This window comes from Musca autumnalis, unplaced genomic scaffold (genome assembly GCF_047663935.1).
Source record: "Musca autumnalis isolate F117 unplaced genomic scaffold, ASM4766393v1 scaffold_1, whole genome shotgun sequence".
Classification (NCBI taxonomy): Eukaryota; Metazoa; Arthropoda; class Insecta; order Diptera; family Muscidae; genus Musca; species Musca autumnalis.
In genome coordinates, this window is record NW_027411644.1 from 276,718,741 (window position 1) to 276,727,929 (window position 9,189).

At 39.3% G+C, this 9,189-nt stretch overlaps 1 protein-coding gene across 8 annotated transcripts in view; it reads right to left on the reverse strand.

Moving 5' to 3' along the window:
* LOC141389562 (uncharacterized) overlaps positions 1-8,028 on the reverse strand; it is a 112,970-nt gene extending 104,942 nt beyond the window's left edge. Inside the window, exons 1-2 of one of the 8 annotated variants that reach the window (XM_073961258.1) lie at positions 7,969-8,028; positions 7,112-7,579 (exon numbers count right to left, since the gene is read on the reverse strand). The gene's annotated coding sequence lies outside the window, so the exon portion shown is untranslated. Of the gene's footprint in view, positions 1-7,111; positions 7,660-7,757 lie in introns of all 8 variants that reach the window. The other 7 variants (XM_073961253.1, XM_073961259.1, XM_073961252.1 and 4 more) reach the window with 7 other exon arrangements.
* Between the last annotated feature and the right edge of the window lie 1,161 nt (positions 8,029-9,189).

A 9,189-nucleotide genomic window follows, 5' to 3' on the forward strand; every position in this document is an offset into this window, starting at 1 on the left:
TATACACATTTGGCAGTTCCACCTCAACGGTTCCACACCTCACCCCTACACCCCAAGTGTGGGCCGAACTCAGGCGAGATAGGTCTGTACTGGACAGACTGCTACAATAGGAATGCAAGTCCACCACCCACACTTCTCGTACGATCCAAGCAAAGAACGTTGTATCCATCACAACTCCGAAGACTGTATTTGTCGTTCAGCTTCGTGTCTTGAATCGCAGCAAACATTATACTTCTTCACAATCTTACTGATCTTGCCACGAAGACCATCGCAGTTAAACTGCTCCACAAGACCATCGCAGTTAAACTGTTCCACAAACATCCCAGGCGGGACAAGGGAGACTTCTCTCATATCAATGATACATCCCGATTCATATTTGCTCAATGATATAGGACCTACAGTTTATAGCCGATTCCGAAAGGCGTGTCTTTGATACCACTTGTAGAGAAGTTTTACATGGCAGAAATACTGAGGAAATGTCGCCATCATTACTGAGGGGTATTTTGCCACCGTTGAAAATTTGTTGATGTTGCCTGGCCGGGAATCGAACCCACGATCTTCTGAGTGCAAGGCGGGTGGGCATACCATTGCACAGCGGTGCCACCCGCCTCTAGAACATCAATACGCGGTGTTAAAGACTGCGGCTGGTACTGCTGTTGGGGAGAGTTTCATAATCTGATGATGTTCATCATCACTCACTGCGGATCACATTGTTGGAGCACGAAGTAATACTCCCTCAGGAAGGTAAGGACTGAACAGTTCTTGAAATGCACCCACCCACCCACGCCACCCTTTGCTTCTCAACGACACCGACCTGTGGTGGATGAGACGCTGACAAACGGTGCAAACCCATTGTCCGGAGTTACTCTCTATCCCGGCACGGCCTACAAGAATACGAAGCAGGCATTCCGGGAGCCCCCAAAATAAAAATAAAGACGAACCCGAACATGTAGTTGCTGAGGTGACGGCCCTGGCAGAGAAGATGATTCTTCGGGTTAATCCGGTACATAGAACCGATCGTCGAGGGATTGATTGATTGTTTACCGTGGCAGCTGAAGCTCCTCAGCTGCGATAGATGGGAGATGTTCTCCGAACACTGCATTCACACGACAGTTGTTTATGGCATCAGCGACTGCATCCGTGCGAATGCTATTTAAACCTGCTTAATAGACGTGTTGATCTAGGGGTTCTCTTTTGTAATGTTGGACCTTTCTGGTTGATCGTGGTTCACTGTGCTGCTCAGACCAAGAGGTAGTCTCCCGACTCATAAAATCCACATTTTCTCATACTCTGCAACCACGATGAATCACGAACAATTATATGGAACATACTTTTTATAGCCGTTAGAAGTTTTACAAAGCCGAAATACACACCTACGCTGAGGGATATTTTATAAGTTATAACTTATAAATATTTAAAAATATTTAAATTAAACAAAAATTAAAGTTAAATGTTGTAAAAATTTATGAAAGCTACAATGCACCTTTCAACTTACATTTGGACTTTCTTGAGCAAGTTGCCCACTACTTCCGCTATTTATAAAAAAAAACTGAATAAATTACATGAAAGCGGTTACTATGACAAAGGCTAGCAAGCTATGGCGAGGTGATCGCACTTATTTACGCCACATAAAATAACCCTACATTGTCATTTGCATCATATCCACCACCATAACAATAACAATGTGCAGACATGCACCACCAATCATCGCACAATTATGCTGAGTCTTTCCATCTTTTGGAAATATTTTTAAGAAAGTCTAAACTCTACATTAACAAATTTGACGCCATCCATTCTTGTTGGTGATTTCTACTATTCCGAATACTGCGTGCAATTCTATACGTGGCAAAATGTGTTACATGTTCCACGACCATTAACATATTGTTTTGTTGTCTGGGGCCTATTTTTCTCCACCATATTCGTACGGAGGTAGATATGAACACCACAGTTCAGTTCGTTTGTTATAACCGGAAGTAACCCGTTGTTTGTTTGTTGCAAAGGCAAAGAAAGAATATCTTCAATATGAAAAAGAATAGCTTGCCATGGAACTCTATATGGCATGGCAAGGCGGCGGCAAGTGAATTGAGTTTGCGTGCCAAAGAACTAAACGAAAAACAAGAAGAAGAAGTTCACATACAGTTATTAACCATCCATATGGATATTAATTTAATCAAAGAAACAAATAGCATTTTATTTTTGTGTGAGCGTTTGTCTGAAAATGATTTTAGAATGTCCAGCGTAGTCAAATCATCGCATTCACATAAAAAGAAAACCGAATAATAAAACCAAACCACAACGACAGGGGAATAAAACATAAACGAGACAAATAACAGAAAAAAATGAAAGAATATGACCCAGCGACGACATCAGCGACATACAGACATACATTCAACATATTTACAACTGAATTTGAATTTGAACCGCTAAAATGAAAGCATACTTGTGGCGGATGTGCATGCTTATGTGAGATATATTTATGGCAATATTCAATTTTACGTTTTTACGCACCACACAGAAGCGGCACGGCAGCACGCACAAGGGAAATAACTGCAGCAAAACATTGGATTTCGACGGATTGGAGCGAAACAATGAGGGATGTACCACGGCGTATGCTGTTTAGTGGTTGTTTTTTACTAAGTTGTGGAAGTCGAATGCATTCGGGAAGTATTGAAAACAAAACAAACAAGAAATATTAACAGTGTGGACGAACTTCAGACACCTTCCGCAACAAGAAACTCAAAGTCAAACTTTTTTAAAGCTGTAATGAGTATCAGTTTGGAGAGTGTACAGGACAAACCAAGGAAGGACTTATGTTTTAGGCCCCCTCGTGAATCTTCCTAGGTGCCCTGTTTATAGTGCCATATTTTTTTCGCAGGATTCCATACTTCACGATTTTATTTGATTTTATTTCACTGCTTTGGAAGACAAACATTGTAAAGCTTTGAAGTTCTACACGAGGTCGGCCGGGAATTAAAGATTTTCACCTATGGACAGATTTCAACATCAGACACAAAATCTCCATAAAACAAGTAAGAAAGTATCAGTCAGCTGTGCCGACAGATCTAAAGAAAAGAAGCCAACACAATACTTCTGACGTCTATAGGCCAATTTCACTGGAAGTATAGATTTGCCCCTGAAAAAATTGAACCGATTTAACTAGAGACGCATACCCAGCATGTTGACAAAAATTTAAAAACGATCCCAGACGAGTCCTTTAACTACACTCTATCCAAACTTTGTGTGGGAGGTACCCAAAAGAGTGGTCCGATATAGTTAATATACGGACATAATTCGACGCAGCAAGAAATAATACAATGTAAAACGTTTGGACCAAATCGGTTTCTCCCTTAGAGGGTTATCATACGTACTACCCAGTTTAGATGGTGCCGGCAGGTTCTTTTTAAGATTTTGGGCCATTATCTCAGGAAATATGGACTTGCCCCCGAACAAAAATTGTGCCGTCGTAACAGGGTCCGCAAGAAGAACTTTTCAGAAAAAAAATTAAAAACGATCCGAGGCGAGCTGTGAAACTGCAGCTTTCCCAAATTTTGTGTAGGAGGTACCCGAAGGACGGGACCGATATAGTCCATATTCCAACCTTATACATGACTAGAAGGAATAATACGATGTGCAAACATTGGACCAATCAGAACCTCCCTGCGAGAGTTATATTGCGGATTTGCCATTTTAGTTGGTACCGTCAGAGTTTCTTGGAGCTTTTAAGCCATTATCCAAGGATGTATGGACTTGCCCTCGAAAAAAATTAAACCGAAAAGGGGGCCCAAGGACAGCCTGCTGAAAAAAATTCACAACGATCGGATAGGTCCTCTTAAACTTAACATTTTCCGGATTTTGTGTTTGAAGTACCCGATCTATGCATGGAAGTAATGTTACCATATGCAAAGTTATGACCAATTCGGTTACTCCCTTTAAGAATTTTCGTGTGCACAATTTAAGCAAAAATGTTGAACTTTTGTGGGGGGGAGGTTCACGAAGGAGTTGACCGATATGGCCCATCTTCAAACATAAACTAAGTTTGGACAAAATATTATGAATGCCAAATTTTGGACCCGATCGGGTTCAAGAGTTGTCGGGCGCATCAGCCAGGAGAACAGGCGGACATAACTAAATCGACTCCAAACTGTCTGAAACACATTTCGTCCAAACATTACTTGGGATCTAAAACCATTATTTTGATGAAGCACATGTTTGGTCTTAACAAAGTGTATATACGCTCTTTAGCCTAAAGGTAGAGGATATATAAAGTATAAGTAAGTATAAGGAGGTGGCCCGCCCTCGGCAGTTAATAAATTCCATAAACGGCTATACGATAAGATCTCCCGTATTGCCTTGGCAAGGGCACTTACGGAACTTTGAAGGCCAATATCTCGGAAGGTATGGCCTTCGCAACCAAAAATATTTATCTTTGTATTCAAACCCCCCAAACCCCTCCAACAAAGCCATGTCCTCCGGCGTAGACCACAGATCACATGAGGATAAGGATAATAATTATTTCAGTATCTTATCAATCTTTTGGAACCCACTTCACTTCAAGGACAAAGGAGAGAAGGAAGTATCCCGAATTTTTTATTTAAGTCAAAAATTGAAAAAGGAAGAAGGGAATATCAGCACCAGCTGGGAAAGGAAAAATAACACCTACAGAAACGTATAAAAGTGTTATTTCCTCGTGGAAATACAGACCAGCGGCAGCCACCTCAGTATACATGTTTGTTTTGTATTAGTTTTCTGTTTTGGGAGCATCATATACCGGCATACTTCCTCCGTATTCTTTTGGACCATGAATGTGCTCGGTTTGTCACATTCGAAACCACCATCCTCAAGCTTCCTAATGATACAATAGATATCAGGACCTGCTGCATCTCAGAGGTGCGGACTATGTTGCGGCATGATGTGTGAACACGATAAGTTGTTGTCGTCGTCAGAACACGAGACTAACCCCAAAAGCAAGCGCACACGCAGCACTCAACAGCGGTCGTTGCTGTTCCAACCCCGAAAATGCATCCTTTTTGCAATCAAATTGCAATGGACTTAAAAAATTACGCTTTGATGAGTCGGAAGTATAGTATGGTCGAAACGAACCAGCAAATGGGCTCAATAACAACTGCAATTTAAATCATTGTGATGGTTCCAACGTACTGAGGAAGGATCGCCCCAGAAGTTCCCACGGCAATTGAATCTTCACCCCCGAACCATCCAGGTTCCACTCGGCCAAAGATTGTTAAACTAGCGATAGATGTATCAACCTGAAGCTTATTTCCCAGGAAAGAGCTTCTGGATACTATCGAAATGTTACAACAACAACTGCAGCTTACAGCGTTGTGATGGTTACAACGTACTGAGGAAAGATCACACTGTTGGGGATATGAGTCAGCAGTATAACTACAGGGTTATAGTTGCTTAACGTAGAGAACACATCGACAAATAGCGGTAATTCAGGTAAAAGGCCCAATATTACCCCGCTTTTGGAAGGTCATAACCGTCTGAACAGATTGTTAAATCTACGTTTTGCTCGATCAATGAGGATGCTTCTACCAGATTTACCGACAAAACCATCGTGTCACCTGGTCTGACAAATTACGTCAACTAGCAACTCATCGTTACTCTTAGGTCAGACCATCTCCTTATAATTATAATCACGTATGAACACCACACTTTCATCAATTATGAGAGAGCTAATTGGCCTAGTTTCAGAGAGTTCACCAATCACCGCTTCAAAGAACAGATGTTGCGGGACTCGCAAATGAGCGTGATGAGCTTCGTCGAGTCAACCCCAATCACCCCAAGGTCATGGAACAGATACTGGAAATTAGCAGACAGGTCGGTGGAGATAAGTGGAATATGAGGTTAGATCATGTGAAGATTTGGAACATATGGCCTGAATAAGTGAATTTTGGGCAACGGATAAGTCACTCTGGAACCCTGGATAGAAGGAAGATAAGACCTCAGTCACGTTTGGCGACGTTACGTCTCACAGACGGATTTCGATTTTGACGCCCGTAGCAAAGACCCTTCAGACATTTATCCTACTCATCGTTAGAAAAAATACCTAGCCTTCCGACGCCAGTTGTTTATTTAAATTAGACAAAGACTTAATGGTTACGTAGTATATTCCCCATTTGAGGAATATTAAAAATAACCCCAAGATATAATATGATTCCAGTATTAACAAACGACCCTATATCATAAGTGGAGGCTTAGGCACCTCAGAGGCCCATGAATGTCGAAGGGTGGACAACCCCTCTCAGTTATATGTATATTGTCGTGATCCAGTAAACGAGACCTACCATTGAAACATTCCTGCGCAATGGGAGCTTTGAGATAAAGCTCAACTTAAGGCTCTTTGGGAAATAAATGTATCACAGAATGCTAGATATCTAATCGCTGTCCCAAACGTATTTCCATCTAGGAAATTTACTCTGTAGCCAATTCTGTTACAAACATATGAATTCAACCGCATAGTGGTGGTAATAAAAAGAGCGGCAACCCAAGCAGAATCAGCATAACAAGACAGAAGGGCAACAAGTTTTTTCCCTGCGAAGTATGAAAGTTTGCCGCAACAATTTTTTTTCAACACCACCAGCGCACATTCACCCGTTGAATGATGGAATAGGTCGTTCGTTTGTTTGGATGGCTATGGATGTGTGCCCTTTACATCGGTCCCGTCCGTCTACTATCATGACGAAATGTAAATGTGCGCAATGGTCTTGTTTTGTTTTGATTTTTTTATTCAACTTCGTCGATATTTTTTCGGGTGTTTTTTATTTTGTGCAAACTGAATTGTATGGATGAACAACGTACGTATTGCGTGAATGAGGAACTGCGCTAGCCAACAACAACACTGTTGTTTTCAATAGCTTTTTGTTGTTTTTCTGTTTGTTAATGGTGTAAAGTTTACAAGAATCAAAGCAAGCAAAATAAAGCGATCATATTCATGTATGGGTGGGTGGGGAGTGAGTTCCAAGAGGCATACATAATAAGATGGACATGATGATTTCTATGCAATAATCATTTGTTGAAATAAATAACTAAAGAAAATAAATTTAAATTAGGTCCCAACTGACATCTCAATATGCAATAACAATCAACTTACCTTAATGTTTTTTTTCGCTTGGTTCCAATGCCACTTAAAATAGGAAATGAAATCCTGATTCTCACATTCAAGTGGTGTATTCGAAGATCTTTACACAGCAGGCGTAACCTTGGATAAGTAGTTAATGGCAGCAGATGTGTCGAAATTAAATACAAAGAAAGAAACCGAAACGATGAGCACTTGGAAATTGAGGCTACCAATAAGACATTTTTTAAGTTTGTTAAGGAATTGCAACCAGAAACAACACAATTGACGAATTATTTTTTGTTAGATTTCTAGATTTCAGACTCTTTTCTTCACTGGCAAAAACTTCGTATTTTATTTTTGTTAATTAATTCACATTATTTCTACTTTTTTGTTTTTGCATTTAATAATTTGCCCATTAAATTTGCATTAACTGGTTTGTTTTTTTTTAATTATTATGTTTTTTATTTTGTTTTTGTTTTCATATTTGACAAATGCAACTTTCTTTTTTGTTGTATTGTTTACGAGAGAAAGAGAGAGGTGATCTGTGGCTTAAAAAATCGTTTTGCAAACCGATAAACAATCTAAGGGGTAGTTTACACTATATGTAAATGTCATATGACATGAAATTTTCCATCGTTATTAATTCGCTAATATGTGTAATATTGGAGATTTTCCTTACGCCATTTACTATGTGCGTCCACACCAGCAAAAATTTAAAAAAACTACGTCTCCACATTGCCTCCGTGGGTAAATATGGAATGTTTTTATTTCGTTTCATATGACATTGATAGATAGTGTAAACTACCTCTAATCTGTCCGTCTGTTCTAGGTTTGCAACACAAACAATCGCGCACACACACGCAAACCAATCACAATGACAAAAATCCTACCGCAAGCGACCAAACAATAACAAACCGACAACGAGAGAATACAACAAACGACTACGAAACAATTGAAGAATCCAGATTGTATTGCAGACCGATTTCGATTGGGATTTATCGAACAAAACTATTGTAATCGATTGTTTGTCATGTAGTAAATATCGAAGTTGTCCGTTATTCTATTGTGAATGGGTAATTTAAAAATAAATAAAACCCAGCAAAAAATGGAATTTGTGCAATGTGGAGTCAGGATTTCACTACATCTTTTGATATAGTCCAACAGTTATAAAAAATGCACTCCGTCCGATACATTTTTGCTCTGTTCCAGAACCTGCAAGAAACTACTATTTTTTACTACGATAACAATTTTTCCTTTATGTTATCGGAAAAAATAGTAAAAATTAGTAGATTCTTGCAGTTCTGGAACAGACCAATTATAAGCAGTTTCTTTCAAAGACAAAAAGTCCATATTTACATTAGGCAATCTTCCTTGCGGCAATTATCAGTTCGATGGAGAGAAAGGGGTATATGGAACCCATGATAAAATTATAAGCTGCCGTAAAACGCCAGCGTAGTGGTTTCAATCTGTCATTTTTTTTGTTATTGTGAATAAATTGTAAGAAAACGTAAACAAAAATTTTGACATCTTGAAGATTTTTCTGCCAAAATAGAGTTGTTGTTGTGCTACTTTCGTGACCTGGTAAATAGATCATGATAGAATGCTTCCATCTCACCTACACAAGTCCTTGGAATTTCAAAATTGATGTGAAGAAAAAAATTATAGCCCATTTAGACTATGCTGGATTTAGCAAATCCAGTCGATTTAAGTCATTATCATTAAGTCATTTTCATACAATATATGTCAAATAAATCGACATAATGCATTAAACATGTTATAAGTTTATAGTCTAACAGGCGTTTTAGCCATATGGGAAGGCAGACGTTAATTTTTTCGAAAGGAAAGGATTTAATTTTGATAGTTATGGTATTCACACATCTTTTACTCATGCATGCAGTCCCGGAAAAAAAATTTTGGATGTTGTGCATGTGGAGTTATGATTTCGCAACATCCTTCGATGCAGTCCACACGGAGTTATGAAAAATGCACTCCGTTGGATACAATTTATAAGCAGTTGCTTTAGAGATCCCTACAAAAAAAAAAAAAAAAACAAAGAAACAAAAACAGTTGGTTGATCCCTACCCGCGGCTGGCGAAATCATTTACCCAGCA